The sequence below is a fragment of the Apodemus sylvaticus genome, chromosome 1, assembly GCF_947179515.1.
Source record: "Apodemus sylvaticus chromosome 1, mApoSyl1.1, whole genome shotgun sequence".
NCBI classification, from domain to species: domain Eukaryota; kingdom Metazoa; phylum Chordata; class Mammalia; order Rodentia; family Muridae; genus Apodemus; species Apodemus sylvaticus.
This window is the reverse complement of record NC_067472.1, coordinates 62,279,496-62,297,996: the sequence shown is the minus strand read 5'-3', so window position 1 is coordinate 62,297,996 and position 18,501 is coordinate 62,279,496. Positions and strand designations below refer to the sequence as shown.

At 40.8% G+C, this 18,501-nt stretch overlaps 1 long non-coding RNA gene across 1 annotated transcript; it reads right to left on the bottom strand.

Annotated features, from left to right (window-relative positions):
- Positions 1-6,060: 6,060 nt before the first annotated feature.
- LOC127693797 (uncharacterized) lies at positions 6,061-17,227 on the bottom strand. Its single transcript, XR_007979756.1, has 3 exons — positions 17,131-17,227; positions 9,609-9,677; positions 6,061-6,988 (listed from the first exon to the last, which is right to left on the bottom strand). It is a non-coding gene; the product is annotated as an uncharacterized LOC127693797 (long non-coding RNA).
- Positions 17,228-18,501: the final 1,274 nt, after the last annotated feature.

The following is an 18,501-nucleotide window of genomic DNA, read 5'->3' as shown; positions in this document are numbered from 1 at the left end:
TCAAATCATGACTGGAAGGTTTTTCATGTAATAACAAGCATGAAGTTGAAACAGGTTTTCTTCTAAAAATGGTTTTTTAACAATTTTCTAGTACAATATGCTTCTAATGCTTTGGTATGGAAGATTTAGCTCTATACCATCTCTATGGATCAAGGCTTTTACAGAGTCATCATGTGTGATCAGAGCTTTGAATAGAGCTTATTGATAGTGGCAGTGCTGATGTGGCAACACAGTTTGGGTTCCCTGAGCCTAGGGAGGGAAAGGGACCCTGGGGTGCACATGCCTGTGAGGTAGCCTTTTTGAAGGCACAGCAGGCTGATCTGGGCATCTACACCCCAAAGAGTCTGCCTGTGCTTTCTTCTCTCTTCCCTGTCTCTACCAGACCTGCCCTACTGGCTGAGAGCTGCATTGACTCAAACAAAGGCAGGGCAGCACAGAAGCTCACTGCAGTGTCCCAAGTTGAACAGCAGAGGGAGACAGAGGTACAAGAAGCTCTGGATCAGGAAATAAGAATTATAAATTGATAAATAAATATAATATATTATACTAATAATTATTATATTAATAATTATTGTAATGTATTACTAAATAAAATTATATATATATATATATGATATTTAAAGCCAAGAAAGACAATTTTGTGTTTTATGGGATGATATTTTGAATGATTTGACAGGGATGGATTTAAGGGAAATTGACACGTTTCCAGTTATCCTTACAATATTTACTATCTTGTTTATCATGTCTTCTCAAAAGACAGGGCCCTAGTTTTTTTTAAGAGCCTTAGAAAAGGGATTAGAGGAAATACTGTGACTAAAAGTACAGAAATTTATAAGTCAAGATAAGTGGCAGAGAAAGGAAAATAAAAGTTGTATATAGGAACTAGAAAAGGTGCTAGAACAAAGATACAGAAATCCATAGATCATACTGAACAGCAAAGAGATAGCAATAAAATTTAAGAGCAGAGTCTAGAGGATGATTTACTAAATCTAGTAAATCAAATCAAAATAAGGTAGATACTACAATATCAGAATTATAACATTATAAGAAATTAAAATTATGGAAACATGGCCTAGAACAGAAGATAGAAATTTATAGAGAAGCATGAACAACAGAAAGAGAAATTTAAGACTAGAACTAAAGGCACAGGAAATTCTCTGTCATGGTAAGCAACAGGGAGAAGAAGGTGAAGGTTGGAGGCAGGAGCTGGGAAAGACGCTAGAACAAAGGACACAACAGCCCACAGGTCAGACTGGGTGACAGAAAGAAAATAATGAGGATTGGAAGCAAGGCTAGGAGGAGAACCTTTAAAATTAATCAATCAAAAATAAAATAATATCACAATATCAGAATTACAACATAAAGAAACATTAAAATGTGGAAACAGAACCTCAAACAGCGGATACGGGAACTTATGGAACAGGAGGAACAACAAAAGGAGAGATACGAAGCATGGGCACAGAACTTAAGGGAGGAAATTATTAGGGAAAATACTCAGGTAGAGACAGAAGATAACATTAGAGAAAGCCAACCAAAGGTTGTTAGAAAACAAACTTGAATTTATCTGGTTAGTGCACAACAAAGACCACCAGATGATGATTATCAGGAATTATAATGGCAACACATGGATGTGTTAGAACTGAGAAAATTAAGAAGTCTTAAGAATTTTACAATGCATTTGCTCTTTGTAAAAAAAAAAAATGCTGACTTCTTGGGCTATTAAAAACAGAATAATCCCCCAAGACTAGAAAGATACGGCAAAAGCAGTATTAGAACCTGGATCACATTTTCAATGTTTCTCATGGTGGAGAAAAGAGGTGAAGGAGATAGCATGACAAAATAGAGTCAGGGGTAGAGAGATTCTAATGATCAGCTACTTGGTGAAGATTGTTTTGCTGAGTTAGGTTTATGTGTGATGGAGAAACCTTGACCTTGTGTCACTTGGCAGCCTTAAATGCCTGGGACAAAGTCGCAGAAATAGGAAAAAGACTTGAACCATTTTTTCAAGTCATGCAATGTCCAAAGGAAACATTCTCTGACTTTTTTTTTGCAAAGGTTGACTTCCTCTGTAGAAAGGAGTATGTTGGATTCATCAACAAGAAAGTCACTAATGAGTCTTTAGCTTTTGAAAATGTGAATGCCAAAGCCAAGGAAATAATCAGACCATTGAGTGCTAGGTCAACATGAAAAGGTGAGTGAATTGATGTTAGACCTCATTCACCTGATATGACATTAGTAGGAGAAGCTGCCACTAGAGTCCTTGAGTTGACTAAGAATTTTAAATATCTTAATTGTTTGTAAGCAGGGTTATTTCACAATAAACTTCAGAGAAAACCAAATTAATTCCAAAAGGGAAGTCTATGCCTTCTGGAATATGTGAAAGATGTGGCAAAGACCCACTCTGGACTAGAGAAAGTAGAGCAACAAGAGAAAAATGGGGCAACAATTTACCAAAAACCCCCATGGGGGGCCTCTTGCAGGCCCTGATGGCAGACAGGGAGAGTTCTCTTCCTTAAAACAATTAAACACCACTGCTCTGAAAACAGAAGTTATGAGACCAGATAACAAGATCAAGACAAATTCTACAAACAATTCAAAACACTTAAAAAGGGACCCAAAACAAATATTTTGGCAAACTACTATAGAGGATCAAAGGCCCAAGCTTAGGATATTAGCAGACAATACCAAAATAGAAGGGATTGTTGACAATGGAGCAGATGTCACCATTATCTCTCCAAAATCCTGGCCTGCAGATTAGCCAGTTCAAGAAGTAGACACCCAATTTCAAGGAGTTGGGACTTTATCCCAAATAAATCAAAGCACCTGATGGCTTAAATGTACAGGGCCTGAGGATCATATAGGAAAATAAAGGCCATATGTGACTGATACAGCCATAAACTTTTGGGGAAGAGATCTATTATAACAGTGGAAAACACAAATCAATATCTCTTCAGTTTCAGAGGCTGACCACAAAACCAGTCAGGCTCTTAATAAAAAAAAATCAAATTAGTTAAAAATGTTATCAAAAACAGTTATGGACTATCCAGGCTGTCCATAAATAAGATGCAGCAGGAGCTGACAATTCAGGTTTACATCAAGGAGCCACTTCTGTTAAAACACCAACAGCCTTACCACTGAGGTGGTTAACTGACCAACCCATTTGGATTGATCAATGGTTTATGACAAAAGAAAAACTACAGACACTAGAACAACTAGCCCAGGAAAAGCTGGAGGCTCAGCCTCTAGAGTAGTCTACCAATCCTTGGAATTTCTCATTATTTGTCATTACAAAAAGGTCTGGCAAAATGGAGTATGTTGACAGATCTCAGAACAATTAGTAAATTTCTTCACCCAATGGGTTCTCTGCATTTATTGCTTTGCTTGTTGGCTAAGGAATGACCCATCATAGTGATTGATCTAGAGTTGTTTTTTTTTTCATAATTCCTCTATATGAATGTGATAAGAAAAGGTTTGCTTTCTCAGCCCATACCTTTAATAGAAGTTGTTCAATAAAAGATATCATTGGAAAGTCCTGCCACAAGGAATGTTAAATAGCCCTACCTTGTGCTAATATTTTGTAGAACATCCATTGGAGATGATTCACAAACAGTTTCCTCAATCCATTATTCATCATTATATGTATGATAGCCTATTGGCTGATTCAGAGATAAATATCCTGGAAAGAATGTTTGATGAAGTAAACAAACAAACAAACAAATCAAAAAACCTTGCCTTGCTGTGGATTGCAAATAGACTCTGAAAAAATAAAAAGAGGGGATTATCTTTAATTATTTAGGATATAGAAGAAGTCTACAAAAGGTTAGGCCACAAAAGGTGCAAAACAGAAGAAAACAATTAAGGACTTTTAATGATTTCCAGACAGTACTAGGAGATATTAACGGGCTTCGGTCTGCAGTTGGCTTGGTTACTCAAGAGCTAAGCAAATTCTTTCAAAACCTTACAAGGTGAAAAAGATTTAAATAGCCCGAGGAAATTATCAGCAGAGGCGGAGAAAGAGTAAGCTGTAGTAGAACATAAAATTGAAGGATGCACATCTATATTATATTGATACAAAGATGGCCTGCATCTTAGTTATCTTACCTTCTACTCATTTCCCTCATGAAATCTCATGCAGAGGGAAGATTATATCTTAGAATGGATATTTGTAGAACATAAACAGAATAAGAAATTAAAAACCTACATAGAAAAGGTTTATGAATTGATACTGAAAGGAAAAGTGGGACTTTAACAATGATCTAGAATAGACACAGCTTAAATTGTGGTACCTTTTACTAATGCAGAGAATGCATTAGTAAATTCTTTGGCATCATTGTTTAGCATCAATGAAAAATCCATACAGAAATTTAAACAGAGCAGAAACCTGTAGGCAAAACCTGAGGCCATGGAGAGCTGCATATTCATTGTTCCTCATGGATTGTTCAATTTTCTTTCTTTCTTTCTTTCTTTCTTTCTTTCTTTCTTTCTTTCTTTCTTTCTTTCTTTCTTTCTTTCTTTCTTTCTTTCTTCTCTTTCTTTTCTTTCTTTCCTTCTTTCTTGTCTTTCTTGCTTTCCTTCTTTCTTTAAAAAATTATTCATTCCATTTGTTTACATCTCAAATAACATTCCACTTCCAAATTACCCCTTCACAACTCCCCCATCTCACATTTGTCCTCCCTTTTGCCTCTATGAGGGGACTCCCCCACTCCCCCACCTTCTCCAGTCCGACTTCTCCAGCATCCCCCTACACTGAGGAATCAAACCTCCACAGGTCAAAAAAGACCTCAGAAGATGGGAAGATCTCCCACGCTCATGGATCGGCAGGATTAATATAGTAAAAATGGCCATCTTACCAAAAGCAATCTACAGATTCATTACAATCCCCATCAAACTCCCATCTCAATTTTTCATAGAGTTAGATAGAGAAATTCTAAAGTTCATTTGGAATAACAAAAAAAAAACCCAGGATAGCAAAAACTATCCTCAATAATAAAAGAAATTCTGGGGGAATCACCATCCCTGACCTCAAGCTATACTATAGATCAATAGTGATAAAAACCACATGGTATTGGTACAGAGATAGGCAGGTAGATCAATAGAATAGAACTGAAGTCCTAGAAATGAACCCACACACCTATGGTCACTTAATCTTTGATGAAGAAGCTAAAGCCATCCAGTGAAAAAAAGACAACATTTCCAACAACTGGTGCTGGTTCAAATGGCCATCAGCATGTAGAAGGATACAAAATGATCCATTCTTATGTCCTTGTACAAAGCTCAAGTCCAAGTGGATCAAGGACCTCCACATAAAACCAAATAGGCCAAATATAAGAGAAGAGTCTCTTAATATAATAACTGACTCTCAAAGTTACACAGTGACTGATGGACTTATTCAGGATGATTCTGAATTGACTTCACTGTTTATTCAGCTACAACAAAAGATCAGGCATAGGAGTCATCCACTGTATATAACACCCATAAGATCCTATACAGGCCTGCCAGGCCCTCTGGCACAAGGTAATAATGAAACTGATCAGCTGTTGATAAGAATTGCACTAGAGGCTTCGAAATTCCATAAAAAACACAATATTAACAGCAATGTTTTAATGAAAGAATTCTCTAGAAAGAGTGTGTGAGGCAATGTCCTACTTTCTCATTATGTAACCAAACTCCACTACCTACAGAAAGTGACCCTAAAGGTATCCAAAGAAAGGAAATTTAGCAAATAGATGTATTCCATTTTACAGTTTTATACAATGAAATATGTGCATCATACTATAGACACACATTCTGGATTTCAATGGGAAGCTGCCTTAGCTTCAGAAAATGCTGATTCTGTAATTATACATTTGTTAGAAATCCTGGCCATGTGACAGTGTCCTTTGCCTTACAGAAACTTTTATGAGGTCCCATTTGTCAATTCTTGATCTAAGAGCATAAACTATTGGTGTTCTATTCAGGAACTTTCCCCCCTGTGCACATGTGCTCAAGGCTCTTCCCCAGTTTCTTTTCTATTAGTTTCAGAGTGTCTGGTTTTATGTGGAGGTCCTTGATTCACTTGGACTTGAGCTTAGTACACGGAGATAAGAATGGATCGATTTGCATTCTTCTGCATGCTGTCCTGTAGTTGAACCAGCACCATTTGTTGAAAAGGCTATCTTTTTTCCATCGGAGGGTTGTAGCACCTTTGTCAAAGATCAAGTGACCATTGAAAGGACTTTCAGCACCAAGATGAAAGGGCTTAAAAGTGGAGAGTATAGGGAGTTACGTGAGTGTGGTAGGTGGCGTGGGGAAAGGTGTCCAGGTGGGCCCTTGCCTGGGCACCTCTGCCCCTGAGGACCACACACACACAGATATGGTATAGAATAGAGTTTATTCAGAGTAGGGGATGGGGGTTAGTGGTAGAGAGAGGTAGAGAGAGAGAGGGAGAGAGAGAGAGAGAGAAGAGAGAGAGAGTGGAGGCTGGCCATGACCACGAGGAGGGGGGAAGAGCCCCAGGGGCAGAGATGTGAGAGAGTGTGGGAGAGTGGGAGAACAAAGAGGGAGAGGAGGAGCTTAGATCTCTTATAGTGGGCCAGATCTCTGGGACAGGGCATACCTGGCTATTGCCAGGTAGGTGTGGGGTGGAGCTTAGACAAAACCCCAACATTATCCAATGTTTGATTAATTAATAAAAGAAAAAGAAAAAAGAAAAGAAGTGACGGCAAATATGGCGAAGCAGGAATAGGGTCGTTGTTGAGATCTGGCTGCTTCATGCTGACATTGGGGCGGTGTGGCTCTGGGGAACCTAGAGAAAGGGTTATGGGGGATGATTGTCCAGTCTCAGGAGGACTGGCTGCTTCTTTGCTGTCCAGGGTTTTTAGAGCCATTTGAAGATAGGTCAGGAGAACAGGTCCAGTAGAATCTGTCTGCATCTGGAGAAGCTGAGAGGAGATTGGAGCATCTGAAGGTTGCTTCTCTGGAGCTGTCCTGGATATGGCAAGGGCCTGGACTTAACAAGATGTTGGAACACATTAGTATAGGTAGAGAATAAGACTAAGTACATTTGGGAGAAAGGAAAATTTTCTTAAGATGTAAAATTGAAACCCAGAGGAATCCCACCCTTTGGAAAGTTAGTAAAGTGGGAACTTGGGCAGATGTACTTATCTGGATGAGCAGTAGATCTGGGTAGGTTTCCTGTAGCTATCAAGTTTATTAAAGATATAACAACATGAATTAACCACATGAACAGTCTTTAAGATGAGCCTTTTGTGAATCAGAAGGAATAGAATTGAAGGTTGGGACAGTGACAGAGCAAGAAGAGGAAATATGAAGCATTTAATGGAAACAGAGTTTAGGTAAGGAGGTAACTGTCTAGCTGTCAATGTAGTCAGAAGTCTGAGGAATAAACAATAACTTAGCAGTTATATTATTAAAGAATGACAGATTCCAATAGCCAGCAGTTCTTTGTGGTCTCTGGTCTCCATGGCGGCTTTGACTTGTCAGGCTGGCTTTCAAGCACAGAAGATGCACGGCTTTTTCTCTGTGGAATGGATACCCATGACATGAGAAATGACTTACCTTTGTTTAGCTAAGTCATTTGACTCAAGTTATCTGGTTTTGTCTACTGCACTCTTTCAGGCAGCATCCTGTGGCGGTGTCCATCTTTCTTCTGAGACCTCCTGGGAGAAGCTGTCAGGACTTTGGGAATTCTGTCTGTCTTAAATCTAATAACAAACTTCTGACAAGATTGAGCGCAAGATAGGAGAGCAATAGTTAAAGAGAGAATAGGAATGGAAATCTTAAGTAGCTTTGACAGGTTGCATAGGTAGAGGAAAGTATATTGCCTTGGTTAGTAAAGATGCTAGGATCAGAGTAAGAAAGCTGGCAGCAATGGATTAAATTGTGGTGACAGAAAATGAGTTTGTCTAGGCAGATTTAGGCTTGTTAATATCAACTTGAGCACGCAGGCTATAGGAGCAAATGAGTTAAGGGTATGGGAACACAGAATAGGTGAGGTTCAGATTCTTTATCGTTTACCAGACTGTTAATTTTAAAAGTATACAGTCGAAGACAAGTAGCACCCACTAGGTAGGGGAGGGAGTTGTTAACTGCAAATTCAGCGACCTGAAGAGTGCAGGAACAACTGAAAGGCAGCTAAGCCAAAGAGCCCAGACCTCGTGAGGACCCTTGGGAGCTGGGGATAGAAAAGCCAGAGCTTTAAAAGTCAGAGGAAGTGTCCCGCCTGGACCAGGATTTTCGTGGAAGTCTGTAAAAGCCAAGGGGAGACTCAGGATCACTTCCGGATTAGGATACACCCAAGGGTGGGCCTAGAAGTCCTAAGCAGGAGTGTGGGCTAGGCATGAGAGGAAACCCTTCGTTCCAAAAGAGGTTGGCCAGACTTCATTTGAAAGCTAAGGGTTATTTACTATTATGGTTAATGTTTATTTAAATTTCTAATCTGGTAGAGGGAAGAACCTGACATGTAGCACACATACTTGTAGAAGCCAGTGTGGACTGATTGGCTGTGGGACCCGGTCCCCCAACCTTGCTTCTCCTGCCTGTGCATTGCTGCAAGACCAGTCATGGCCTGCTGTATTAACAGTAGAGGACTTTGAGAGTGGTGGGAAGGAGACCACAGAGTGAAGAAGAGGGAAGACAGGGTGGTAGGGAGAAGCGGTAGAGCTGTGAGAGAATCGGGTAGTAGAATTGGTGGAGCATCTCAGCAGCCAGTGTGGAGCTGGGCATGGGAGTGGGCTGTGGCTAGGCTTTTGCAGGTAAAGGCCCTAGAAATCTGTGCTGTAGCCAGCAGAGCGGGACAGTACGGTGGTCGCAGCAACAGGAAAGGAGTACAGGCTTGCTGCAGCGCGGAGGCAGCATCGCTCTGCAGGGATGGAGCACAGCCGATTCTGAGAGCCTGGAGAGACCGGGCCATGGGTAACAGTTGTGCTACCAGAACCTGTGGTGTTTCTGATAGTACAGACTGTCAGCAAGAAAAGCTGTAGCGGGGAAAGTTAGTGATCGCGCATGTGCAGAGTGGAACTTCCTGTCAGCAGCGGAAGTCCGAAGTTAGGTAGCCTGCAGTGGCTGGGAAGTAGCTTGTTTCGTATCTTAGCAACGGCACGGGAGGGGCTGAGCTGCCATGGCAGCCAGTGGTGGCAGTGGCAGCTTCGGCAGCAGTTCTGGAGCGGGAGGGGGTCTGGCGTGGGAGGCGGCAGCCTCTCTGGCAACCGCATCCAAGGCCAGGGCTTGGCGGTGGGGAACAGGAAGGTATCAGTTGCGTGAGGCACCTGGGAGCAACCACAACTGTGGCCAGCTCGCCATGAGCCCCTCGGGCCAGGAAGCCACCTCGGAAAACAAGGGGAAGTAGTAGAATAAACGTGGCTGTCTAGCAGGGACACACGCAACCTCTGTGAGGCTGTGGTTTAGCTTGTTTTATATCCTAGCAATAAGACGCAGGGGTGAATTAGATAGCCGAGCCCTGTAGCACTCGCTGCCGAGTGGGGCATTGCCACAGCTGCTGCTGAGTTCCACTGGGAAGGAGGGACAGAACAGCGCCGTTCCTGCGGGGAAATGCAGGAAGTGCAGAGACTGTTGCTCTGACCAGTGGGGGAGGGGGGTGTAAGACTTACCCATTGGTGAAAGAGGCTTAATATCCCATGGTGTTTCTCATTCCCGGCCAACGCACCAAGATAAAAGGGCTTAAAAGGGGAGAGTATAGGGGGTTACGTGAGTGTGGCTAGGCAGGATGGGGGAAGGTGCCCAGGCGGGCCCTTTCCTGGGCACCTCTGCCCCTAAGGGACCACACACACACAGACATGGTATAGAATAGAGTTTATTCAGAGTAGGGGATGGGAGTTAGTGGTAGAGAGAGGTAGAGAGAGAGAGGTAGAGAGAGGGAGAGAGAGAGAGAGAGAGAGAGAGAGAGAGAGAGAGAGAGAGAGAGAGAGAGAGAGAATAGAGAGAGAGAGAGAGAGAATAGAGAGAGAGTGGAGGCTGGCCATGACCACGTGGAAGGGGGAAGAGCCCCAGGAGCAGAGAGATGAGAGAGTATGGGAGAGCAGGAGAGCAAAGAGGGAGAGGAGGAGCAAGTAGCCCCTCTTATAGTGGGCCAGATCTCTGGGGCAGGGCATATCTGGCTATTGCCAGATAGGTGTGGGGTGGAGCTTAGACAAAACCCCAACAACCATAGGTGTATGGGCTCATTTCTGGGTCTTCAAATCCATTCCATTGATCTACCTGCCTGTCACTTTAACAATACCATTCAGGTTTTTTTTTTTTATTCAATGTTTTTTTTTAATTTTTTTTATTCGTTATATTTTTTTATTTACATTTCAAATGATTTCCCCTTTTCTAGACCCCCTCTCCCCGAAAGTCCCATGAGCCCCCTTCCGTCCCCCTATTTTCCCACCCAACCCTTCCCACTTCCCTGTTCTGGTTTTGCCCTATACTGCTTCACCGAGTCTTTCCAGAACAAGGGGCGACTCCCTCCTTTCTTCTTGTACCTCATTTGATGTGTGGATTATGTTTTGGGTATTCCAGTTTTCAAGGTTAATATCCACTTATTAGTGTGTGCATACCATGATTCATCTTTTGAGTCTGGGTTACCTCACTTAGTATGATGTTCTCCAGCTCTATCCATTTGCCTAAGAATTTCATGAATTCATTGTTTCTAATGTGTAGATATACCATGTGTGTATATCTAAATGTGTGTAGATATACCACATTTTTTGCATCCACTCTTCTGTTGAGGGATACCTGGGTTCTTTCCAGCTTCTGGCAATTATAAATAGGGCTGCTATGAACATAGTGAAACATGTATCCTTATTACATGAATCTTCTGGGTATATGCCCAGGAGTGGTATAGCAGGATCTTCTGGAAGTGAGGTGCCCAGTTTTCGGAGGAACCGCCAGACTGATTTCCAGAGTGGTTGTACCAATTTGCAACCCCACCAGCAGTGGAGGAGTGTTCCTCTTTCTCCACATCCTCGCCAACACCTGCTGTCTCCTGAATTTTCAATCTTAGCCATTCTGACTGGTGTCAGGTGAAATCTCAGGGTTGTTTTGATTTGCATTTCCCTAATGACTAATGAAGTTGAGCATTTTTTAAGATGCTTCTCTGCCATCCGAAGTTCTTCAGGTGAAAATTCTTTTTTTAATTCTGTACTCCATTTTTTAATAGGGTTATTTGGTTTTCTATACCTATGTCCAATTGATCCTCGGAAAAAGGGCTAAAAACATCCAATGGAAAAAAGATAGCCTTTTCAACAAATGGTGCTCGTTCAACTGGAGGTCAGCATGCAGAAGAATGGGATTTGATCCATCCTTGTCTCCTTGTACTAAGCTCAACTCCAAATGGATCAAGGACCTCCACATAAAGTCAGACACTCTGAAGCTAATAGAAAAGAAACTGGGGAAGACCCTTGAAGACATCGGTACAGGGGGAAAGTTTTTGAACAGATCACCAATAGCGTATGCTCTAAGATCAAGAATTGACAAATGGGACCTCATAAAATTACAAAGTTTCTGTACGGCAAAGGACACCATCAAAAGGACAAATCGGCAACCAACAAATTGGGAAAAGATCTTCACCAACCCTACATCAGATAGAGGGCTAATATCCAATGCATATATAAAGAACTCAAGAAGTTAGACTACCATTCAGTTTTTAACAGTGTTACTCTGTAGTACTGCTTGAGGTCGGGGATACTGATTCCCCCAGAAGTTCCTTTACTGTTGAGGATAGTTTTAGCTATCTTGGGTTTTTTGTTATTCCAGATGAATATGAGAATTGCTCTTTCTAACTCTATGAAGAATTGAGTTGGGATTTTGATGGGTATTGAATTGAATCTGTACATTGCTTTTGGCAAAATGGCCATTTTACTATATTACTCCTGCCAATCCAAAAGCATGGAATATTTTCTTTACTTACCCTACATCTGACAGAGGGCTAATATCCAAGATACACAATGAACTCAAGAAGGTAGACCCCAGAGAGCCAAATAACCCTATTAAAAATGGGGTACAAAACTAAACTTGAGGAACACTGAATGGCTGATAAGCACCTAAAGAAATGTTCAACATCCTTAGTCATCAGGTGTTGGCTGCCAGCGGCCACATACAAACCGGATTACCTGGAAGAGAATTCTGAGGGTGATGGGAAGGGGGCAAAAAGAGAGACTGAGTCAAGGCGACAGTGCCGGTCAAGACTAACTTTAATATTTCTATGTCAAGATATATAGTCTTAGGGGAATAACCCAACCCCTCCCAGAAGCTGGTCACATCAAAGGGCAGGCTGAGAAGTCCTTGGCTCCAAATCTCAGCGGGTCGCCTGCTTCCAGTCTGGCGGGGTCTCTGCTGGGTCCCAGGTGAAACCGCCTTGAGGCAGTGTTGGTAGTCAAGGTGAAGGTGCCTTATTGTTCCAAGGAACAAAGGCCGGAGATAACCCATCGGAAGAGTGGGGGTTGCCAGCCAGCTTAATGTTGTGGGGGAAGGGACAATCAGGGAAATGCAAATCAAAACAACCCTGATATTTCACCTCACACCAGTCAGTATGGCTGAGATCAAAAACTCAGGAGGAAACAGGTGCTGGCGAGGATGTGGAGAAAGAGGAACACCCCCTCCACTGCTGGTGGGGTTGAAAGCTGGTACAACCACTCTGGAAATCAGTCTGGCACTTCCTTAGAAAACTGGGCATGATACTACCAGAGGACCCTGCTATACCACTCCTGGGAATATACCCAGAGGATTCCCCAGCATGTAATAAGAACACATGCTCCACTGTGTTCACAGCAGCCCTATTTATAATAGCCAGAAGCTGGAAAGAACCCAGATATACCTCAATGGAGGAATGGATTCAGACAATGTGGTATATTTACACTATGGAATACTACTCAGCTATTAAAAACAATGAATTCATGAAATTCTTAGGCAAGTGGGTGGAAGTGGAGAATGTCATCCTGAGTAAGGCAACCGAATCACAAAAGAACACATATGGTATGTACTCACTGATATGCAGGTATTAGCCCAAAAGCTCGGAATACCTAAGAAACAATTCACATATCAAATGATGCCCAAGAAGAAGGAAGGAAAGGCTCCTGGTCCTAGAAAGGTTCAGTGTAGCAGTTTAGGGGAATACCAAGATAGGGAAATGTGAAGGGGGTGATTGGGTAACAGGGGGAGGGAAGAGGGCTTATGTGACTTTCAGGGAGGGGGACTCAGGAAAGGGGATATCATTTGAAATGTAAATAAAGAATATATCGAATAAAAAAAAGAAGTCATGGTCATTATGAGAATATTCATACAAATTATAAAAAGACAAAGATCTGACATATGCCTCTAATAAGATAAAACAGTTTTTTATATATTATAATATAAAACATGTTACAGGCATATTACATAATCCTACAGGACAAGGAATTGTGTAGAGATCTAATTGTACTCTAAGATTCTTATCAGTCAAAAGGGGGCAACAAACCCAGACTCAAAAGGTGAATCATGGTATGCACTCACTAATAAGTGGATATTAACCTAGAAAACTGGAATACCCAAAACATAATCCACACATCAAATGAGGTACAAGAAGAAAGGAGGAGTGGCCCCTTGTTCTGGAAAGACTCAGTGAAGCAGTATTCGGCAAAACCAGAACGGGGTAGTGGGAAGGGGTGGGTGGGAGGACAGGGGAAGAGAAAGGGGCTTATGGGACTTTCGGAGAGTGGGGGGCTAGAAAAGGGGAAATCATTTGAAATGTAAATAAAAAATTATATCGAATAAAAAAAAGAAATAAGCAAAAAAAGGGGGGGGCAACAAAGGGCCCCTGAGCCCTGAGATAGATTACATAGTGCTTAATTAACCTTAAAAATTTTAAATGTTAGTGGTCAAAAATCTTTGGCTGCTGAAAGACATTAGATTGTGGAAAAAACTGCTGAACTAACCTGTTTATTTTAAGGATGCAAAGACCCAGAAATGAATCCACACACCTATGGTCACTTGATCTTCGACAAAGGAGTGGGAAAACATCCAGTGGAAAAATGATAGCCTTTTCAACAAATGGTGCTGGTTCAACTGGAGGTCAGCATGCAGAAGATTGCGGAATTGATCCATTCTTATCTCCTTGTACTAAGCTCAACTCCAAGTGGATCAAAGACCTCCACATAAAACCAGACACACTCAAACTAATAGAAAAGAAACTGGGGGAAACCCTTGAGGACATGGGCACAGGGGGAAAATTCCTGAACAGAACACCAATAGCTTATGCTCTAAGATCAAGAATTGACAAATGAGACTTCATAAAATTACAAAGTTTCTATAAGGCAAAGGACTCTGTCAAAAGGACAAAATGGCAACCAACAAACTGGGAAAAGATCTTTACCAACCCTACATCCGATAGAGGGCTAATATCCAATATATACAAAGAACTCAAGAAGTTAGAACCCAGGGAACCAAATAACCCTATTAAAAATGGGGTGCAGATCTAAATAAAGAATTTTCACCTAAAGAAATTTGGATGGCTGAGAAGCACCTTAAGAAATGCTCAACATCATTGGTCATTAGGGAAATGCAAATCAAAACAACCCTGAGATTTCATCTCATACCAGTCAGAATGGCTAAGGAGACAGTAGGTGTTGGTGAGGATGTGGAGAAAGAAGAACACTCCTCCACTGCTGGTGAGATTGCAAGATGGTACAACCACTCTGGAAATCAGTCTGGCGTTTCCTCAGAAAACTGAACTTAACACTACCGGAGGACTCTGCTATACCACTCCTGGGCGTATACCCAGAGGATTCCCCAGCATGCAATAAGGACACATGCTCCATTATGTTCATAAAAGCCTTATTTACAATAGCCAGAAGCTGGAAAGAACCCAGATGTCCCTCAATGGAGGAATGGATACAGAAAATGTGGTATATTTACACAATGGAATACTACTCAGCAATTAAAATCAATGAATTCATGAAATTTGTAGGCAAATGGTTGGAACTGGAAAATATCATCCTAGGTGAGGTAACCCAATCACAAAAGAATATACATGGAATGCAATAACTGATAAGTGGATATTAAATAGCCCAGAAGCTCTGAATACCCAAGACACAAGTAGCATATCAAATGACTCCCATGAAGAAGTAAGGGTAGGGCCCCGATCCTGGAAAGGCCTGATCCAGCATTGTAGGGGAGTACCAGGACAGAGAAAAGGGAGGGAGGTGATTAGAGAATGGGTGGAGAGAAGGCTTATGGGACATATGGGGAGGGGGGAACTGGGAAAGGGGAAAGTGTTGGGAATGTAAACAAAGAATTTAGAAAAAATGGTGGAAAAAAAAGAAAGCAGAAAATGTGTTAGGCTACGGTTGAGGTTAATGCCTATGTTTCCATGGGAAAAGAAAAGCTATGGGTTCCTTCCAAATTGGTAAAAATCAGACATGACAAAGGGAGACCCCTTGAAGACCTTGGCTATGGACAGGAAGATTGACAAGATCAACAAGATAGGTGATGTATATGTCTCTACACAGAGACAGCTCTGGAACTAGCTGAGACTTAAATGTCTGAATATATCCAACAATACTTACTGGGTACAAAATTCTCATGTCTTATTATTACATACCATCCTTTCAAGATGACATGAATGGAATTTATATTGTATTTTGATTGTGTGATCAAACTAATCGCTAAAGAAAAAGAGTTGTCTTTCTTTATTGATCTTCCTTAACTGTTCTGTGTACACTGCATGTTCCATATGATTATCTTTACAGAGCTGTGTGTTGCTTCTCAGGTTTGTATATTCCAGAATGGAAGAGAAGAAACATAGTCCTGACCTGGTTCACACTCTAGAATACTGAGATTCTGGAACCTTCCATTCCACCTCCTTGTTTGATTCTACTTCAACTACATCAAAGATATTTCTTCCTAAGACTTGATTCCAGGACATTTCCAGAACTGCTAGCTTGCCCATTCAGCTTTTCAGACTGTTACAGTCTGGACTACAGCTAAGCCAGGTAATTTCTCAGTCCATAGAGATTGGAAGACAAACAATGCCAGCTAGCCCTCCTTTGACAAAACCAATTTCCCTATTTCCCCTTGGGCCCCCAGAAGGGAATGCTTCACCCCAGTTCAGCTAGAAGCAAGCAAAAGAAGATTATCATCCCAGTCCCTTAGGTTGGGGTAGATGGTCCTGGCTATTTTATGAATTATAGGTATGTTGTCATTTTAAGGGATAACTTGCAAATGTTGTAACTTTGAACAGGGAGGAAACTAGAGAGCCTAGACTCAGGGATTTCAACCTTTGAGGGGAATAGAAAGGAAAAGGGGATATAGTGATAAATACAGAAATTAGAGAAATATATAAAGAAAGATAGGATATTAAATTTAATCCATCCATCCATCCATCCATCTATCCATATGTATATGTCTGTCTGTCTATATATATGTGTGTAGATATATGTATATATATGAGCATGCATGAATACCTGTGGAGTTGATTGTGACAGGCCCATCCAGAGTGTGGGTGTATAATTATATATGTGTGTGTGTGTCCATATTTGCTTGTATAAAGCACCTTAATTCTTTTCCTTTCCTTCCCCTCTAGTCCATAAAGAGTTACCCAACTTAGCAAGAGAGGTTTCTGGCTAATTCACCAGAGAAAGGAGTACTAGCAATAAATCCTTTAATTAATTATACAGCCATAAACTTATATTGGTAGAAACCTTTATATTTGATGCAAAATTGAAGTTTTAATTTCTTACATTTGTACAGAATTTATATATATATATATATACACACATATTGATAGAGGTTTAAGGTTTTAATTGTTTTACAATTTTGTATATTGATAGAAAATTTAAAATTAATATTGTTATTCTTAGATAGGCAAGGTGCCTAAGGAACTCATATAAGAATACAAAGACCTAGACCCAGTCCTTTTAATAGCTGCTATTACAATTGCTTAGAATAATTAAGTAATGTAAATTAACAGTCAGATATCAATACTCCTGTTGATATTAGATTATAGTTTAGTTAATCACAATAAGTCTTTTCCATATTATTCGAATAGTTAAACTACTGCAACAAGGTGCCCTTGGAATAGCAGATTGCTCAGGGCAGCTTGTTTTTGTCCAGAGCGTTCAGCCAACAGGGAAGATGGATACGGGAAGGGGAACTTACCTGTATGGTTCAGGAGTCTGATAGAAGTGTGGCAGGAGCCATCTAGGAGAAGCTAAAAGCTAGCAGGTGATCTTCTGGAGATGGACCCTGGCAGAGGTTGAGGAGGGGCAGTAGGAGAATGGATATCACCCTGGGGTTGTAGGCTGCAGAGGGCAGCTTGGCCTGGCCCAGGAAGGAAGATGGGTGGGGAACTAATTTTGTGGTTCAGGAGTCTGATCGAAGTGGAGAAGAGGCATAGGGAGAATGAAGTCTCCCTGCAATGGTAGGGTGCTCAAACCCAACAAAATTATTCTTATGGTTAGTACAATAATACAAAAATCTCACAAACCAAAATACTTCTTTAACCAATTAAACAAATTACATACAGGGTAACACACAAAATCAAACAGAGCAAATCTAGCTAGTTGGTCCTATATACCACATTTTTCAGTTCCTTATTCCAGTTCTTAGGAATGTAGATGTTTGCTCTGAGTAGGCCTACCATATTGTGTAAATCTCCTGTCTTATGCAGCAATAATTTTTCTTGGTTCAGGAGTGTTTGATGTATGGTCTGTAGTTGTTTTTTGTTGTGCTCTGTTATCTCAATGATTTCTCTAATGGGTTTAAAAAAATTTATCCATGTGGTTTTTCTCCAATTCAAAATCAAATGTGCATCAGACAAGAAGGAATGTTTTTTCTGGTAGTGTTCTGTGGATATTCTTGTTTGCTTATGTACTACCATCTATGAACTATGTACTAGATAGCATCCTTTAGTTATATTCCATTCTGCATGATTACAATCCATGGTGGTTTCATTTAAAGCATTGCACCTAGCTACAGTTTCATTAATTACTGAGAGTTTGTACAGTATATGATATAGTGGAATATACACACAGTTTCTTCCATCTTTCTTATGGGCACATGTGCATATAAATATGTGCTGGGTCCTAGTCTGTAAGTCTGTTCCACAGGGGTGTATGCTAGCTTATTGTTAACACTTACCCATATGAAGTGGTCAATTGGTGTTACTCAGGTTTCCTCCTGTGTGTGTGGTGTTTTATATAATTTGTATATTTGTAATATATTTTTACTCATATATCCATTCTGTAATTATTTAAAAATATTTATACTAAGTTTAATTTACTTATGCCTTCAGCACAGTAAGACAGTCTTTTAGTGTTCTGAGTAGTTTCAAATTCTGGGGTTCATCTGCACTTTGTTGTAAATGATATGTGTAATTCTCTAGTTATACTTATTATGTGAGATAGCTAATTTTTTCTTTTTTATTAGATATTTTTTATTTACATTTCAAATGTTATCCCCTTTCCTTGTTTCCCCTCTGAAAACCCCCATCCCATTCCCCTCCCCCCTGCTCACCAACTCACACACTCC